General features: G+C 42.7%; 1 pseudogene; it reads left to right on the forward strand.

The window, feature by feature from the left end:
• The first annotated feature begins 3666 nt into the window (after positions 1-3666).
• LOC118830337 lies at positions 3667-4202 on the forward strand (annotated as a pseudogene).
• The last annotated feature ends 16027 nt before the right edge of the window (positions 4203-20229 follow it).

The raw sequence follows: 20229 nt of genomic DNA on the forward strand, positions 1-20229 counted from the left end.
GAGAGAGAGAGAGACAGAGAGAGAGAGAGAGAGAGAGAGAGAGACAGAGAGAGAGACCGGGCGAGAGAGAGAAAGAAAGAGAGGGAGAGAGTGGGAGGGAGAGAGAGGGGAGAGAGAGAGAGAGAGAGAGAGAGAACCAGAGACTGTGGTAGGTTCTGTAACCTTGTTGTAGTTCAATATGTACCAATACAAAGTCAGTGATGAAGGAAACACAGGAGGATCCGAGTCTGCCTTATATTTCGCATCTGAATCATGAGCATCCAAGCCCCTCTGGGTTTCTCTGATAGAACCAGATTGCCTAGAGGGGTGCTGGGCCACCTGACAAATACAGATGTCAGTTATCATCATCCTCATTATTATTACTGGGAAGACAAGGATCTCACACTTCCACTTTTTACCTCAGTGAACTGATCCTATCCCACAGCTTTAACTCCCACCTTCAGACGACTCTGAAGTTTTGATTTTAGTTGGGGGCAGTGCAGTTTAGTGATCACTGTTCTAGATTCAAGAATCCTGCCTCAGACAGCAACTAGTTAGTGGGCCTGGGCAAACTCTTTCACCTCTTTCAGCATTGTTGTCCTCATCTGTAAAATGGGGGTGCTATTAGTGCCTCTTTCATGGGGCATGAATGACATAACACATGCACAGCCTCATATAAATGTCAACTCTTGTCATCAGTCCCCTCATCCCTGACTTTCCCTGGGTTTTTTGGCAGAAGATGTCTAAAAATGAACTCATCATCCCCCCACCCCGCCCTCAGCCAACTCCCGCTCATTTCCCTGTATTTTGGTGATGGCACCATGATTCTCCAAGTCTTTCTGGCTTCAAACCTCTAAGTCATCTTGGATTCCTCCCTCTCCGGTGAGTCACCAAATCATGTGGGTTACTCCTGGGATACATTTCTCAGATCCGTCACCTGTCCCACTGCCTCCATCCTGGTCTTTTTTACTTTTCACCTGGCTTATTACATTAGTTTTCTAGTGGGGCTCCTACCTCCAGTATTTATTTAACCCCTCTCATCCATCCTGCATCAGCTACCAGAAAAATCTGCCTAAACCAATTGCTGTCAATCCTCTGTTCAAAAAACTTTTAGCAGCTCTCGGTTGCCTTCAGGGCTCCTCAACCTCCCATTCAAGGCTCTTTATAACTTGGTCCCACTCTATCAGAGCTCTGGAGTCAGGAAGACCTGAGTTCAAGTTCAACCATTTACTATGGCTGTGTGACCTTGGGAAAGTCATTTAACCTCTGTTTGATTCAATTTCCTGAGCTGTAAAATGGGTATGATAGCCCCTACCTCCCATGGTTGTCATGAGGATCAAATAGGATAATATTTGTAGAGAGCATAGAGCCATGCCTCACATGTGCTGTCTAAATGCACTGTTGTTATTATTTTACCTATCTAATGTTATCTCCCATTACTCCCAAGACCACACGCTTTTCTTTAGTGGGAGTTTCCTCGTTATTCCTCTCCCCTTCTCCCCATGCTTGGCTTACCTCCTGTTCTAAGCTTTTGTTGCCTGTACCTGAAATATGTTTTCCCCGCTCCTTTCCCTTTTAGCAAATACAAACCATTTCACTTGATGCCCAGGGCCAATCTCGTCAATGAAATCTTCCCTGCCAAGGCCAGCCAAGATGAAGCTCCCCCTCCTATTTCCTCTTATGGCACCTATTGTCTATACCACGTGGTTTTCACCAAAATCTTAGGGCTGAAAGGGGCTTCAGGGGCTTCCTGCTCTAGCCCTTAACTGAATAACAACAATCCCCTCTACAACAGTCCAGAGTAGTGGCCAAACAGTCTCTGCTGCAAACCTCCAGAGATGGGGAAGCCACTATCTTCCATTCTACTGTGGGTTTGTTTGTTTCTTGATCAGACATTTGATTTCATTGGCATAGAGAGCTTATGGTGAGGAACTTTCTCTACTAGACAGGTGGGGGGCACTTAGAGGTTAAATGACTTACCTATGGTCACACAGCCAGCATATGGAAGAGGCATGATTTGAACCCAGGTCTTTGTGAGTCTGAGGCCAGTTCTCTATCCATTGCCCCATACTGCCTCTTTCTATTCCACTTTTGGATTGATCTAATTGATAGAAAATTTGTCTTTATAGTCAATCCAAATTCATCTCTCTAAAACTCCCACCTCTGGGCTTTGTCCTTTGGAGTTATGCAGAACAACTCAGACCCCTCTTTGATACTTTCAAATACTTGTATCCCCTAAGTCTTTTATTCTCCAGGATGAACAATTCAAGTTCCTTTAATTAATCTTCTTATGACGATCAAATGATTTAGCATATGTTTTGCAAGTAAAGTAAATGCTTCTTCTTCTTCTTCTTCTTCTTCTTCTTCTTCTTCTTCTTCTTCTTCTGCTGCTGCTGCTGCTGCTGCTGCTTCTCCCTCCCCTCCTCCTCTGCCTTATTCTTCCTCCAGTACCTTCACCATCCTCATTGCCCCTTCCCCTTTTCAGCTTGTCAATGTCCAGTGGATGCTCCAGCTTAATCCTGTCCTACTGTGCCTTATATTGTGCATAACACACTGCTGTAGGTGCTAAGTGGAGACTTGTTGAATGAATGAAGGTGAGAAGAACTTGCGATGGCTCAGATTTTCTATTCTTTTTCTGATGTTCTGTGGCAAGCATGGAACACAATGATCTTGTACAAATCAAAATTGCAAGTGACCCAAAGGGCAATGGAAAGCTGTATGGTGGGTGTAAACAGGCTGCAGAATACTGCCAAAGATGATTTGTGCTCAAGAAATGGCACAAAAGGCATTAGCCAAGACATTGATGGGCAGAAAAGGAGGATGAGTGACAACAGATGGCCACCCTCGGTACTGTACTGATATAAAAAGATTAAAAAGAAAGCTTACCGCTCATGTGTAGGTCATTTATGGGGAACTTATGGAAATATGTCATTCCACATTCCCACATTTAAGTATCTGGAATCTCCTCATGAGTCTCTCTTTTCTTCTTTAAATATCCCTGAAAACCCAGAATTGATCACATGACATCACAGAATGAAAAGGGAAATTTACTTTAAATAGAATTTGAGACATTTTTTAATAAGACAAGATAGGACATGCAGTGTACACTCTCACTACATATTTCCAAACTGCAACCTCCCCCAGTTTCTAAGGAATATAGGTTGTGAGTCCTTTTGATCCTACTTCCTGTACTGGCTTATCAGTCAGAAAGAGAAAACCAGATTTGCAACTCAGTGACCTAGAGGAGGTTAAAGGAGTGTTAGCAACTTGCTTAGCAATGGAACCCAAGAGATTCCAGCTCTGAAAGGCATTCCGTCTCAGTATGGAATCTGTGAAGTGCTGAAATCTTGTGGATTCTCTGCTTGGCAACCATAGTTGAGAGGATAACTGTAGCTGTAGTTTCCTCACATAGAAAAGGGAAAGCCTGTTGGTAATAATGCTACTACTACTTGGCAGGCATTAGATCAGCTATGGGACAGCTCCTTGATAATCCGTCCAGTTCCTTCTCCCTCCTACTCAAATCTTCCCGCATCCCACCTCTTCTGAAGGCACATGGCCAGCCTCCCACCAGATGTGCTAAAAATGTTGCTGACAGCATCATTGACTACTGTACTCCCCAAGGAGACTATGCCTTTCCTCTGTATGGATGGGGATAAGAAGAAGAAAGTATGCTTCTGGTTCTTCACCATGGCGCAAGATCAGGGTGAAAAGGAAACCCCATGTGGGAACTGCACATCAGTAAGCTCTGCCTCAACATTTGTGTTGGGGAGAGTGGAGACCGAGTGACCTGGGCAGCCAAAGTGTTGGAGCAGCTCACAGGCCAAACCCCAGCGTTCTCCAAAGTTTGCCATACTGTCAGGTCTTCTGACATCAGGAGAAATAAGTAGATCTCTGTTCACTGTACAGTCTGTGGGGGCAAAGCTGAAGGGATTCTGGAGAAGGGACTAAAGGTGTGAGAATATGAATTAAGGGAAAATAACTTCTCAGACACCAGCAACTTTGGCTTTGGGATCCAAGAGCATAGTGATCTGGGAATTAAATATGACCCAAGCATTGGCATCGATGGCTTGGACTTCTATGTGGTGCTGGGCAGGCCCAGGTTCAGCACTGCAGACAAGAAGCATAGGACAGACTGCATTGGGGCCAAACACGGAATTGGTAAAGAGGAAGCCATGCGCTGGTTCCAGCGGAAGTACGATGGCATCATCCTTCCTGGCAAATAAAGTCCTGTTTTCTGTGAAAAGATCGATAAAATGATTCCTGAAGTGCAAAAAAAGAATAAGAAAGTATGGATATATTACATTCTATACCAATGTAGGGAACACCAGCTCCCATAAGAAAATTCATGGGAGTATCTACATGTCTGTGGCCAATACTCTTCCCAATAAAAGCAACTGCAGACTGAAACATATTGACAGATGGAGATAGAGTGGGATATTGGAAAACATAAATGTTGGGTCTTAAAGATTTAAACTGTTTTCATGAAGGCCTTGTCAGGACAAGATGACAGGTGGTGTAATTAGGACAGGGGCCAAGAGGTCAGGACTAGCCATCTAGGAAGAGTCCTGGGGCATTGGCAAAATCTGGGAGTCTTGATATACTGTAGCTCCATAGTGGTAGGGGCCATCAAGCTAGGACAGACACATAGGAATATGAATCTGATGAATAAAACCCAGACCAGAAGATCATTAAATGACAGGATAGGTGAGATTAAATGCTGTAAACTTACGTTGGAATGTAGGGCCAGATTTGGGGTGTCTATATAAGTTTGGCAAGGGTAGGTGATGAGCAGAAGTCCAAATGTTAGTATCATGGAGGCTGAGAGGCAATGGGACATCATGGCCAGAATATTGAACTTAGGGTCAGAGGCTCAGGGTCTGAATCTTGACTGATACATACCTTAGCTAGGTGACTGAGAGCCAATAACAACCTCTGTGATCCTTAGGATTCTTATATGAAAAGCAAGGATTACAATATTTATCCTGCTCAACTCACAAGAATATTGTAAAGAAGGCGATCCATCAAGTGAGACATGTGAGCTATGATTTTTTTCATGGAGCTAAAGCATCAGGAATTGGGGACCTGGAAGTTTGGACCAAGTTGTGGAGAAACGAGATACCTGAAGTCTTACTAGTTACTTGTAGCCTGAGACACAAGGACAGGGAGCTAATTTCTGGGAACATGGGGCACAGTGACACAGGTCTGACCTATTCTGAAAGATTAGGACTGTGAAGGAAGGGTTGATTTGAAAAATTTGTTCTTTATGAGCTGGAGACTCTGGTTTTGACTGTGGCAAATAGGCATGCCTGGGAATATGCCAAGAAAGTGCACTTACACTTTCTACCTCAGCAAGCTGAATTAGAAGGTGCTAGAGCATAGACCTGTAGTCAGAAAGCACTGGGCATACGTTCCATCTTTGACACTGAGTAAATCACTTAAGCTTTATGTGACAACTCCCTTGGATTTGGTATCTTGGAAGGGCAGTGGATAAGAGGGCTTGACCTGGGTTCAAATCAAGCCTCAGATACTTACCAGCTGTGTGACTAAGGCTATGCAAGTTACTTATGCCTACCTCAGTTTCCTCATTCGTAAAATGTGTATAATAACAGTACTTACCTCCCAGGGTTGTTGTCAGGATCAAATGAGATGTTTGTAGAGTGCTTTATAAACCTTAAGGTGCTATATTTTAGTCGGTCAGTTAGTTGATAAGCATTTAGTGATGTATTATTATTATTAGTAATCTCTGGAGTCATGGGGAGGGGGTAGGTCAAGACTTGGAGGGGGTCACAGCCTCTTTTGTCACCTGCGTCCCAATTCATTTACAAGGGCTTCCTTACGAAGCCCCAAAGTGATGACATATCACCTGCCCCATTTACAGTTCACCCATTATCAATCCCTTTTGTCTGAGTGTGAAAGGGTTTGGTGAAAAGTCTTCCTATGACTGAAGGAGAGAGTGAGCCAACCTTCTTGGCAGGGTACTCAAATGGGCCAAGTGGCATAATGAATACACAGCAGACCTCAGACTCTGGAAGACCTCAGGTCAGCTCCTGGCTGCAAGCCATGCTGTCTATATGCCCTGGTCAAGTCACTGCATTTCTCTATGCCCCTAAGGCTCTATCTATGAAGTCATGGTCAAGGGGAGGGCTGGGATGGGGCAGGAACTTGTTCTGCCTTTCTTTGTGCTGAGGTATAGTACCTGGCACATAGTAGGCACTTACTACCTCAGAATCCAGTGATTCTATGAATTCCTGAAAAAATTATTATTAAAAATGATATATATTTTATATAGAATTATATGTGATATGTAAGATGATATGTTAATATGCTATATTAAAGGGTATTAAACTATGATAAAATGAGATATTTGTAAAGAGCTTTGCAGACCTTAAAATGTCATATCAGTGTTAGTTATTACCATGATCATTCGTATTAATAGTAATAAACTTCTACTGTTCCTCCTGAGGCTTGGTCCCGGAGGAGAGGAGAAGGGCAGGGACTTTTCTGTAGAGTGTAATCACATGGACTTATCTACTAAGGTTAGGAGCGGGGCAAGTAGGAGCTAAGCAGAGCATTACTGTGGGCCATATTTAAAATGCTAATAGGCATTTGAATTGAGCCAGTCACTGAGAAATGAGAGGTTCAGAGAAGGGTAAAGAGGATGATGAGCTGACCCAAAGTGGAAAGGACAGGGAAGAGAATCCGGGCTATCTCTGGCCAAGCCGGCTCCCTCTGTCCATCCTCCCCACATGATGCACAGTCTTCCAAACATCTTTTCTTTTCAGTTTTCCTCATAGCCTTCTGGAATGCCCTTGGCTCTGGGTGGTATAGTTGCTAGCATGTTAGATTTGAAGTCAGGAAGAACTGAGTTTGAATTCTGCCTCGGAAACTAAGTGACTTAACCTCTATCATCCTCAGTTTCTTCATCTATAAAATGGGATAATAATAGCACCTACCCCAGAGGATTGCTAAAAGGATCAAAGTAGCCTTAAAAGTAATTGTTGAATGAAAGAACAAATGAATCACATCCTTTCTTACTTCTGTGCATTGATTCACATGCTTCCCATTTTTGCCTGGAGAAATCCTTCCCATCATTCCTTTCTAGTCTTCTTTCCCTCCTCACCACTCCCATGTACTCTGTGATCTGATGACACTGGCCTTGCTATACCTTCCACGAGACTCCAGCTGTTTTCACCAGCCATTTGCTATGGCTGGAATACAATTTCTCCTCATCCCTGCCTCCTGGTTTCTCTGGCTTCCTTCAAATTCCAGCTAAAATCCCTTTTTCTGTAGGAAGCCTTTCCCTCTCCACTGTGTATAGTGTCTTCCCTCTGTTGATTTTTTTTTGCAGTTTATGCCATCTATCGCTTCTTTTGTTTGTACCTAGCTTCTGCTTTGTCTCCCCCATTATATAATATATAATATATTGAGCTCTTTGAGGGTGGGCACCCTCTTTTGCCTTTCTTCATATCCCCAGCACTTAGCACAGTGCCTGGTACATCATAGTACATAGTGCTCAATAAATGCTTATTGAGGGACTGATTGAAAGTCCAGCTCAAAGGCCAACTGTTATTTAAGATCTTCCTTAATTCCCTCAGTTAGAAGTAGTCTCTCCATGATGGATGTCTCATAATACTTTGTACTGTCATGAACTTAAACATTCCAATACGCATTACAATTATTTGTCTTCCTGCCTTACTTTCCCTATAATATGGTCAGTGATGTGTCCCTGAGCAAATCATTTAACCTGATCTGTAAAAATAAGGGGTCGGAGTAGACATCGGATTGTGGATTCCAGCTCTAAATCCTATGATCCCATGATTTCTTGTGGTTGGAGATTGCCTGCCTTGTTCATCCTTGTAGAAATACTGCCTCACACATAGGAATATGGATAGAGTTAGAGCTAGGAATAGACACTGGACCTGTGATTTTGTTGATATCATGAACTCCTGTATGAGAAACTCTCTTCATCAATGCTGGTGGACACCTTCTTTGCCACTTATAGTCTTAGAGAATTTCCTAGAACACTTAAATGTTAAGTGACTTTCCCACAGGTACCCAGCCAGTATACATCCAAAGTGGGATTTGAACCCAGATCTTCCTGGCTCTTACATAGTAGGTGATTAAGAAACTCCTACTGAATTAAACTGACTCCCGGTCCAACTTTGACTCCTACATCTTTCAGGAAGCCTTTCTTGAATATTCTAGTCTTCTCCGATCTATCCCTTCCCTAAACTCTCAGCCCTTAATACTATTAGGACTTATCTGTAACTTACACTGCCTTGTACTCTTGTCTTTTCCTTACCCTAGGCTGTCATTTGTTCATCCATCACATTTACTGAGTGCTTATCACATGCCAGGCCTTTGCTGGGCATGGTGAGGGACACAAAGATGTGGACCTTATCCCGCTAGCAGCTTCAAGTGTAGTAAGATTTGGCATGAACAAAAATAAACCAAATTAGTAGTAGGAATAGGATGCGCTCAATAATACAAGACAAAGTAAATGACAAGTGACTGGGAATTCCAAGGAGGAAAAGGACTCTCCTAGCTAGGAGTGGTCAGGCAAGGCTTTCCAGAAAAAGTGAGACTCCAGGTAGGTTTTGAAGGATAACTAAGATTCATTAAACAGATGGAAGAAGGTAGAGGGAGCAATAAGAGTAAAACATGGAGGAGGTAAAAGATGAGGCCTGTTTGGGGGATGGTAAAGAGACCTGTTTGGCTGGAAGGGTTCCTATATAAAACAGTGAGCTCTCATAGGCTAGGAACCATGTTTCCTCCTCCTCATTGCCCCCAGCACAGGACTGGGAATACAGGAGGTTGGTTAGCACAGATGTGTTATTTGGTCACTATCTGGATAGTTCACGCCAGACTAGGAGCAGGTTGTATTCCTTGCTAACCACGTAACCCTGGGTAAGTCACTCCCTTTTCTTAGGCCTTGGTTTCCCCACTTATACAATGAGGGGGTTGGCTGGAGGACCTCTAAGGTTCTTTCCAGCTCTGTGTCTCTGAATGTAGGCAGCTGCTTAGGATATAAGTGCAGGGACACTCAATGCAGGATAATTTTCATGTGACTTTTTATAAATGTACATATTTTTCATGCTTGAAAATGTCACTCTCCACAGTCAGTAGGCATTTATTTTGTGATAAGTCAAGTGTTTCAGTAAAGTATCCAAGCCTAGGGTGAATGGTGGACATTATAATGCTCACGGGCACACATCAATGAAGAAAAACAGGCTTTTTTGGAGAATTCTCTTTGTCTTTCCTTGGAAGGAGAGTTGGTTAAGGGAAGAACAAAACCATGAAACCTTGCCTAGGATGAACCGTTGCCTTGTCCTCATCCAAGCCCAGGCACAAACCTGCATGGACTCTGCCATACTGGGTTTATAAGACATGGCTTCTGCAGTCTCTAGCACTTGTATCCTGTTATTGGGGAAGACACTGTCTGGGTTTGACTGACTCAAGGTAGGAGAGAGCCAAGAGCCCTGTATTAAAGTGACCATGGGGGAATTCTATCCTGGAGGCTGTTTTGGCGAATAAAGAAGAGCAGCCCTAAAGAGGCGGTGGAGAGACCACTGACTTTGGGGTTAGAAGACCTGAATTACCAACGTTTCTACATCTAGTCCAATTTGTTCATCGTACAAATGAGGAAACTGAGGCTTGAGGGGTTAAAGCTAATTTCCAAAGGTCACACAGCACTGGAATTTGAGCTCAGGTCCTCTGACTCCAAATAATACACTCTTTACCTGTGTTGTACTGCTCTTCTTTCTCCCTTTCCTCCTCCATCATCTTCTGGCCTAGCCTAACATCTCCCCAGTTCCAGATCTAGCCATTTCCCAATTGGAACACAACCTAAGATTAGGAGAGGTAGAGTGTAGCCCAAAGCTGCAGGTGTTTTCTCTAGGCAGGCAGAAAAGAACCCTAGAGATTTTGCTTACTTAAGAGGGTTTTTTCTGAGCTGGGAGGTTTTTTGGAATTTGCCTGGTATGCTGAGCCAGCTGCCTGGTTGTGAGAGATCTGGGGAGACGATGCCCACTGATTGGTTCTTGGATATGTTTAGCCTTCTGATGCAGGCCTAGTGCTGCTTCTTGGATGTCACTGTTGTTACCTCTGGGGACCTCAGGATTCCCTGAAATGGGTTTGTGTTCTGCAGCTAGTTGTATGGAATAAATTCTTTATCTAGATGAATGAGACTGGTGTTTGAATCCTGCTTCTGACATTTACTATAATGATGAAAATAATAACCAACAAGTAGGTGACTTTAGACACTTTACATATATTATTTCACTTTTTTCCTCATGACAATCAGTCAGCATTTGTGAAGTGCTCTCTATGTGTCAGACATTGTCATAATCACTGGGGTGGCAAAGACAAAAATAGTCCTTTTCCCTCAAGGAGCTTGCATTCTATGAGGGAAAGCAACATGTTCACCTATAACTAAATACAAACTGCATACAAAGCAAATGTCAGGAAATTTCCGAGAAGGAAAAAGCACTAGCAGCTGGTTGGACCAAGAAAGGTCTAATAAGGTAATAATGGTATAGGCATTATTATTATTGTGACCATTTCAGAGATGAGGAAATTTAGCCTTTAAAAGGTCAAATGGCATGCTCTTGGTCATGTAAGTAGGAAGCACTGGAGGAAGGATTCCAGCCCAGGTTTTATCTGACTCTGAATCTAGCACTCATTCTAAGGCACGGCATGGATGTATGCTGTTATTATGATAGCACTGTAATATATTTTCAAAAGTTCTCTTGATACCCTTTGTTTTTACATGATGCTCATGTCTGAATAATCTTCCTTGACTTCCCTACCCTTCCCTTGAACAAAGAAGAAAGAAAAGTTAAGCAAAAGCAATCACTACATAGATCACATCTAACAGCATATGAAGCATTTTGTGGTTTTGTGTGGTCATCATTAAGAGGCAGGAGAGAAATGTCAGCATGATCCATGTGGGCCCAGAATGAATCACAACAATAATAAATCGCATTTCAGAGATTCTTACAAAATCCTGACACAAGCACTGATTACAAGAATTTCCTATAGTAATTTAACTGATGTAAATCAGTTCCATAATGAGGAGACCAGAGGAACCTGAAAACACCTTAGTCAGCAAACACTTGACTAAGTTGCCAAGCAGCAGGATATAGCAGACTTAAACACTGGCTTAGAATATAAACTTATTTGGAAAATCTTACAGAGCAGGATGAGTGAATATTATGAGAGACAAGATCTCATAAAATAGTGAAAAATAGTGGAGGGAAAAAAGTTTAAAGAAATCTTGGTGAGAAACCAAGGTAAGTACAATTCATCCAGAGTATATTAAGGATGACAATGGAAGGAAGACAAGAAATAGACAAAAGATGGAAAAGATCTGCAAAGGTTTTTGTGATAAACTCTTTACTGTTAAGGGAAGTGGAACCACCATGTATGGTCTCTAAAAAGACAGCCCCAGATGTATTTAGAGAAAATATAGAGATAATACTGAAGAAAATAAAGTTGGGACAAAGGAGATGGATTAGATTTTAGTACTACCAAAAAAGGTGTGTGTGTGTGTGTGTGTGTGTGTGTGTGTGTGTGTGTGTGTAATCAATAGAAAAAGAGCAACTACTGAACCGCATGCCTACTTTCCTGTATATACAAAATGCTCGTTAAGGGCAGCCTTGATGAGAGGATTAAGAAGAAACAGAGAGAATTTTGCAAGTGATATTTTTCCCAGTGGACCACATTTATCTTTACACATTAGTTTAAAGATATAGAGACTATGAGATCTTATAAAGAATATGAGATCAAATTGAACATATTGCCTGTTGAATATAAAAAAGCATTTCATTTGGTAGAAAAAATATCACCTTAAAGGCTTTCCTCCAATAAGACAGATATTTATATATGTGTGTGTGTGTGTGTACATATATATTTAATAACCACACAAAGAAGGCTACCATCTGTTCTCTGTTCTTTTAGCTTGAAATTTCATGATTGTATGAGATATTTGATGGGGCTAAGGGATTAATATGTATCCAGGGTTAATGGCTATTTTGTGACCAGGGAAATGGGTAACTGAGGTCAGCTTTGGTGTCAATCTGTGTCAAGGATTTGTATTCAGTCCATGGCTTCGGTTGGTCTGAGATTGGGGTTAGGTGTCAGTCTGAAGGAGACAGTGTGGTTTAGTAGAACATGGACCTGGAGTCTGAGGACCTTCATTCAGATGCTGACTCTGCCACTGAACACCTGGGTAACATTGGACAAGTCACTTAAGTAGGACTACAGCACTATTTGACCACCGAGCTCCTTCCAGCTCTAAATCTTAGATGCTAGTGTTGGGCTCAATCTGGGACCAAATAATAGAATTTCTCTCTGTGGAAAAGTAACTGACCCCAAATGACTCAGTAGTACTCGTGCCTTTGGATTCTAAATCTGCTTTATTACAAATCACTGAAAGTCATTAGGTATGTCTACACAAAGATGAGTTCAGCTCTGTGGGTAAGGGAGAGCTCTTTTTTAATTCCCAGAGCTGTGAGCTGAACAGCCAGGAGTACAAATAAGGGCTCATCCGGACATTTTGTTTCTAGTTCTGGTAACTGGACTCTTTGCTCATCCCAAAGCCACTGTTGCCCATGACCCCTGAGTCATATCAAAGAATCTCAGGGTTGGAAAGAGCCTCCAAGACCCTCTAGTTCTAGTTCTTCTAGCTACAACTATCCTGTCTACAACAGACCTGATGAGTATCATCTAGCCTTTGTTCAAGTGAAGGGGAAGACCAGCAGCAGAGGAGGTCCATTCCAGATTTGGATCATCTCATAGGATGTGTCGTTTAAGAGCCAGAAGGGGCTTAGAGATCATCTAGTCTCATCCCTTCATTTTCCAAATGAGGAAACTGAGGCCCTTCAGAGGTTATCTGATTTGCTCGTGGTTACATGACTAGTAAATGATAGTGGGATTGAGCCCAATTCTTCAGATTCCAAGCTTAGTATTCCTTCCATGTTGTAGTGAATAGAGCACTGGACTTGGAGGCAGGAAAACCTGAGTTCAAATCCAGCCTCAGACATATAATGATAATAAATAATAATATTTATGTGGTGCCTACTATGGGCCAACTAAGTACTTGACAATTGTTATCTCATCTGAGACTCATAACAACCCTGGGGAATAGGTGCTATTATTACCCTCATCTCATAAATGAGGAAACTGAGGCAAATAGAGGTTAGGTTACTTGTCCAGGGTCATACAGCTAGTAAGTGTCTGAGTCTGGATTTGAAATCAGATCTTCCTGACTCCACGCCTGACACTCTATTCACTGTGCCACCTAGCTACCCCATTCCATCTCCATCTTTCTCTCTTTGACATTGATTTCAAAATTGTACCTAGAATTCACTTTCTCTGTGAAAGCATAATGAAATAGGTGAAGTGAACACTAGCTTACTGTCTCCTAAACCATCAAAAGTTACCTCTTATCTACTTTTATGTATGTGTCTCCCCAGAGAGAATTTAAGCTTGTTGAGGCATGGGGCTATTTCACATTTCTCATTGTATTCCCAGTGCTTGGCATATAGTAGGCACTTAATAAATGCTTATTGTTTAATTGCTTGCCTAAAGTCTTATACATAGAGTAGGAAGTACCCCTTCTTGTATGACCATAAAACCATCAGTTGGCCAAGTTGCACCTCTTTCCCTAGAGAGAGAAGGGAGGACATGTAGACAGTAACAGCATCTATGAGTGCAGCTTCTGACTCAAACACATTCTACTCAACTTCGTTTTGAGCCTTAATTGATCTAGGTATGATTGGTATTTTCAAAAGTGATTATGGTCTATAATTGCAGAAGGTTTCATTTCCCTTTGTCTACCTCCAGCATAGAACAACCCATCACCTAACAATTGCAGGCCACCTGGTCTACTACTTTTTGGATGAAGTCGACTTCCTAGGGATGGTTATATATCTGACTGCTTTGCACAGAGCCAGACCCAAACTTGGACTGGCCAGTGAGTAGGAAATGAAATGCACATGTCCCATTGTATTCATATTGTATTAGCAAGTGTTTGATTTTTTTAAAAATCAGTGAATGCTGTAGTTCAATCATGGTTTCTTAATCTCTCTCTCTCTCTCTCTGTCTCTCTATCAGATGGACCCCTGGGCAATTTCATGAAGCCTGTGGACTTCTCAGAATAATGTTTTTAAATAATTGGAAGAAATGTTAAATTTCAATTAAGAGTTGGTGAAAATAAAGTGTAATTAATTCTTTCAAATCCAAATTCGCCGATGCCCTGAAATCTTTCCCCAGATCCCTTAAGGGTCCCTGGACTCCAGGTTAAGAACGCCTGAATTAGATCAAATGAATTTGAGGCTTTTTATCTGTTCCTCGAGATCTCAGACTTGAATAACACACCATGGCACATAGGTATTTACTCTGTAATAAGTTAAGTTGTATGTTCTGTGTTGAAGGTTCAAAGCCTCCAGGGGACAGTAACCCACTCTCAAAACTTCTCAAAACTTCTCAGAGGAACATGGATCCCTTGGGATAGATTTGTCCCTCAATGGAAAGCTCCCTGGAGTTCATTGATAGTCACCCATTCCCACCTCCCACGCTTCTCCCAATGGTTTAGGGATTTCCTCTCCAAAAATTATTCGTTTGAGACTTTGGATTTTTCTGTTTACTTTCCTCTAGTACCCTACTCTGGAGTGTCTTGTCCACAACCCACACACTATTGGCTCATTAAATTGCAATGCTACTTTAATATAATGATGGGGACCTCAGGGGACCCAGTCTATACATGCAGGTAGCTTATGGACATACAGCTTAGTCACATAGTCCTATATGGTTGAACTTAATAATAATATTAACTAGTATTTATTATAGCACTTCAAGGTTGACAGAGCTTTACAGATATCATATCATTTGATCTTTACAACTCTGAGAGGTATGTGCCATCATTACCTCCATTTGGCAGTTGTGGAAACTGAGGCAGATGTCATATTACTTGCCCAAGGTCACAGAACTAGTAAAAATCTGATGTCAGATTTGAACTCAGAACAGAATTCATGACTCCAGATCCAGCACTAGTACCAGCTAGCTTAAACCGGCGCTCATGTTTTCATCATTTTCTTTCTGTATCTCTCCCCATTCCATCGTTGCTTGTGTCTCTAGTTGAAGAATAGATAGAATTTAGATAGGTGGGGAAGAGTAAGGCAAACATTCCAGGGTCAGGGCAGAGTATGGGCAAAGGTAAACAGAGGGAATGAATACTTTATCCAAGGAGCGTAAAAATACTGAGGGTATGAAGCCTATGGTGTCCTATTTAGGGGAGCCGGGTGGTGACTCATTATTTTCAGTCCCTCTAGAGGCTCCAAAGAGAGTGACTGACTTAGGTAGAAGAGAGGGTGATTAGTTGAAAGGTAGAACTTTTTCTTTAGATGACCCCTTTGTTCCCCCAACAGCAAGATCCACTGCTTGGCCTCCGAGCATCCTGCCTAGATGTGGGGGAGGCATCCTTTGACAGATGAGTTGGCTGGTAGAGCTGGTTTCTGCAATTAAACCTGATTATTCCCAGAGCTGGTGGCGTGGAGTGGTGGGGGCTGGTGTATGTGTGGGGGGAGGGCTTATTGGGGATTTTTATTGGAAAGTCATCTCTGTCTTAATTGAATTGCACACATTAAACAAACAACTGCTAGAACAAATGGTGGTGAGAAGGAGGAGTTGGATTCACTGAAGAAGAGCTAATATTAATAAATGGGCCAATAGGAGGATTCAGAAACTTTCCTTATGGAGATTCATGCTGGTGTCATGATGAGCACCACAGGAAGCCCCCCTCAATTAAGGTACTCCCCCTCCCCCTCCCCTCTGGCGTCAGGACATTCATTAGAGGCTGGCAGAGTGTTCAGACTGGGTTATGGCAGGGTTAGCTCTCCTGTCCACACAGCCAGTGGGAAGCAGAGAACTGAAACCATTATCTGGAGAACCAACGTCAGGTCCCTGCTATTCGATGGATGGAGGGTGCAAGGGTCACCATCAGCCAAGTTCCATCAATTTATCAGCTAGGTTTTCCTGATTCCCCTGTGTGTCCAATACTGTCCTCTACCCCCTGGGAGAGAAGACAGTCACAGAATCCCATTATTTGGCGCCAGGAGGTATGTTAGAGACGACACTCTCCCTTGGCTTCCGGTTCCTCATCTGTGGCCTCTGGGGGTCATTTCAGCTCCAGATCTATGGTCCTATGAGTCTATAATCTAGGCCGAGCTTTTCCAATCCAATCCAATCACCTAGGCAGTGCAGTGGTTAGACCACTGGACCCGGAGTCAAGAAGACCTCAGTTCAAATTTGACATCAGACACTGACTAGCTGTTTGACTCTGGGCAAGCCACTTAACCTCTGTCTGTCTCAGTTTCCTCAGCTGTAAAATGGGGGTTATAATATTACCCACCTCCCTGCATTGTTGTGAGAATCAAATGAAACAACATAGGCCTGGTGGAGTGATTGGTTGAGTGTTCTGGTGGAACAGCCAGTATGTATTATGAGCAGCACTTGAACCCAGATCTTTTGGGTGCTGCCTCACCATCTGTAAAATAAGGCCAATAATTTCTGCTCTGTCTACCTTAGAGGGTCATTGTGAAGTTAAAATGAGGCAATTCATAGGAAAACGCAGGGTATGAGAGGGCTTCAATTTTTGCTGAGTCTTCTCTTTCTTCCTTCTCCACCCTTTAATGCTTCATTTCCTTAGGCCCCTTGGGAAGCTCCTTATGGTCCAAAATGATTTGCCTTTCCCCAAAGGAATGAATGCTGGGTCTTCTGTCAGCCTGGGCTCTGGTGTCCCAATTTTGTCCTCTGGTTGGCATCCCCTAGCTCTCCTGTTCCCCATGCTGTTCTGATCGAAATCTTCCATTCCAGGGAGACGGAAGTAAATCCAGCCTTTGGAACAGAATCTGGGGTTTTTAACTTGTTTATTTGTTTTCCTCTCCTCTAGGCTATGTGTCATGGAAGAAGAAGCACTGGGATAGCTCCTTACTAGCTTGGTGACTCTGGACAAGCCAGTACCTCTCTCTGTGACTCAGTTTCCTCATTTGTAAAGTAGAAAATAATGATAATTGCATTACCTTCTTCCATAGGTCTATTGTGAAACTCATATGAATTATTTTATCTGAGAGGCTTTGTGAGACTAAAAATGCTATGTGATGTGAGCTATTATATGATTTTAGAAATATTTTTATGAGACTTGTGGTTTCACTGGGGTAGAGAGCTCCTGGTGAGGAATTTCTTCTATTAATGCAGATTAAGGACTGATCTACAACTTACCTTTTTAGAGAGTTTTTTGGGACTTTGAGGGGTAGGTGACTTGTCCAAAGTCACACAGCTATGTGGAGACGAGACTTGAACTGAGGTCTTCCTGGCTCAGAGGCTAAGTCTCTACTCATTAGGGCATGCTACTTCTACTTTATTATTATTATTGTGAAGACCAGGATCAGGTGATATTCTGGCTGCTGGATAGCCTTGAAGGCTGTAGGTGGGAGAAGCACATCAAGCATTCAGAGATATCCTTTCCTGACTTTGCAACTCCCACAGCAAGCCCTGGTCTGTTCTGAGGTGAAATTTCACCCATTGGTGGGGCACCTGATCTGAAAATCCATCTGGCTGCCTGATGAGATGCTCCACTGAAAAGGCCACTGCCTCTCAGGCTAACAAACCCTGAAAAGTAAATGAGAAGTCACATTTATCTATCATTTTATGTGTGTGCCCACTCCCTGAACTGATTTCTAGCAGATTCAATTTCCAGAGGGCAGTGATGACTGATTCCCCTCAGTGTCTAGGGGTAACTTTCAGGGTTTGGGGTCACTAGAGCTGGAACTTCTGAGCCCCCACCAATGTGTTGCCCACTATCAATCATAGTCATTTGAATTCCATTGAGTTTTAGAAAAAAAGTTACCAAGAAAATATTAGTAATAACAGTTGCCATAAAAACAATCGCCTCTCCATTACTGGGGTGCACCTTGTCCTTGCACAAACACGATCTAAGGAGAGTGAACTCAAAGGTACTTTGCTACCATTGTAGCAAAGCCCATGAGCAGAGAATGCTTCCTACCAACTCCTGTCTCTGAAAGTCTTCTTCCCTCTTTATGGAATCCTTGGAAAGTTGGACATAGCTCTAAGGATCGGTACATTTCTCAAGTCTGTAGCCAGCAGGTTTCTATCACAAGGGGTCATGATCCTTAGTCACGAGTGTCCTTGGGTGACTGTCTTTCCACATCTTTCCATAAAAAGGTGCACCCTTTGTTGAAAATCAATACTGCTCCAGTGACTACCACTGCTGTCTCCATTCATCAATAGAACTTTTCATCATAAGCTCCTCCAGGGCAAGGACTGTCTTTTGCCTCTTTCTGTATCCTTAGCATTTAGCACGGTGCCTGGCACATAGTAGATGTTAATAAATATTGACTGATTGATGGGACCTCTGACTCCCCCAAACTCCCATGGTCATCTATACATTACCTTCTTAGAATACTCATTCACTTGAAATTGGGAAGGAATAAACACCAGAAAAAGAGAGATGTCCTCCCAGACACATATTGACAACCGCTCTTGCTCCAGCCAGCAGTTGATGGCAATTCTTGCCTCGCTTACAGACAGGAAGAAAAAACCAGAGACTGAGAGATTGGCGGTGGATTGTCCTTTTTATATGCGAACTTGGTTCTGCCTCAGCTCTTCCTGAGTAATCAATTCTTCCTAGCTCTTAAGTCATGCATGGCTAGAAACAGGCTTCTCACATTCCACATGTTAGATTGGAACCAGGCAGGGAATATATTTTGTACATATCCCATGTAACCTATCTCTAAAGGCAAATCTGAGCACGCTCTAAGGACTGGCCCCTCGATAGCCAGTCTCTTTATTACCCTTGCAGCTCACCCTGTGAGATTGTGCTTCCCGATGTTACTATCACCATTTTAGAGATGAGGAAACCAGAGCCCAGTGAGGTTAAATGACTTTCCCGAAGTAACACAGGATCCTCTGATTCCAGAACCAGTGGTCCTTACAGCTAATGAGGCAAGGTTTCATGCAGGGCTTTTGACTGACTGCCTGATCTGGAGTCAGGAGGAGCCTTTAGGTCCCTGCTTCCCTTGCCTTCTTGAGAACCCAGGCACAAAAAATGACAGGTATGGGAGAGGAAGGAATCCTTGGGCGTCCAAGCTCTTCTGTGGTTTCAGCATCTTTGTGTATTGAAAGTATCATAAAATCATCCTATGTAGACTTAGAATTGAGGAGATTTTAAAAGTCATCTAGCCCAATACCCTGCATTTTCCAGATGAGCAAGCTGAGGATCAGGATGGTCAATGGACTTGTCCAAGGTCTCAGCTACTAAGTATCAGAACCTGTTTCTGAATCCAGGGCTTACTTCTCAGAATTCTGCTCACTTTCCATCAGGCAGCAGGCTGCTTCATGGCTTAAAAATGGAACGAAGGGTAGATGGGGTAATGTTGAGACTGTGACTGTGATTAGGATGAAGGGATCATTTAGAAAGAGAAGTAGTGACTACAAAGGACCAGCACAGCTCCACCAAGATCAGATCATGCCATACTAACCTGATTTCCTTTTTTCCAGGGTTGCTAGACTGGTAGATGGTGGGGGGGGGAAGCTACAGATAGAGTTGGCTTAGATTTTAGCAGAGCATTTGAGAATGCTTACATGCTATTCTTATGGACAGGACAGAGAAATGGAGGCTAGGAGATTGAACATTTTGGATGGTTCTAGAACTGGGGGAAGGATGAGACCCCCAAAGTAGCCATTAATGGACCAAGGAAAGAGCCACGACTCTGTAGTCAGAGGGTCTGGATTAAAATTCACCCCCACAATACCTGAGCGACCTGAGACAAGTCAGAGGCACTTAGGATAAGAGTCAGAGGCACATATGGTACTCTAGATCTATGATATACCAGTCCCATGAAATGTGAGAGGAGGTCCCTAGCAGAGTGCTATCATTGACACACACAAAGGTATACTTGTCATGTTTAGCAGATTTGCAGATGACACAAAGATTTCTACAGGGCCTGACTCTAATTCACTCAGATGAAACTCAGTAACAGTAATATTAATATCTAGCATTGATATACTGCTTCAAAATTTGCAAAGAACTTCACAGCATTTCTTATTTTATCCTCATGGCAACCCTGGGAGACAGGAGCTATAATTATATCCATTTAACAGATGAGGAAACTGAGGCAAATAGCAGCTAAGTGACTTGCTCAAGGTCATTAGTAAGTGTCAGAGGTCAGA

Source organism: Trichosurus vulpecula, chromosome 8 (assembly GCF_011100635.1).
Source record: "Trichosurus vulpecula isolate mTriVul1 chromosome 8, mTriVul1.pri, whole genome shotgun sequence".
Classification (NCBI taxonomy): Eukaryota; Metazoa; Chordata; class Mammalia; order Diprotodontia; family Phalangeridae; genus Trichosurus; species Trichosurus vulpecula.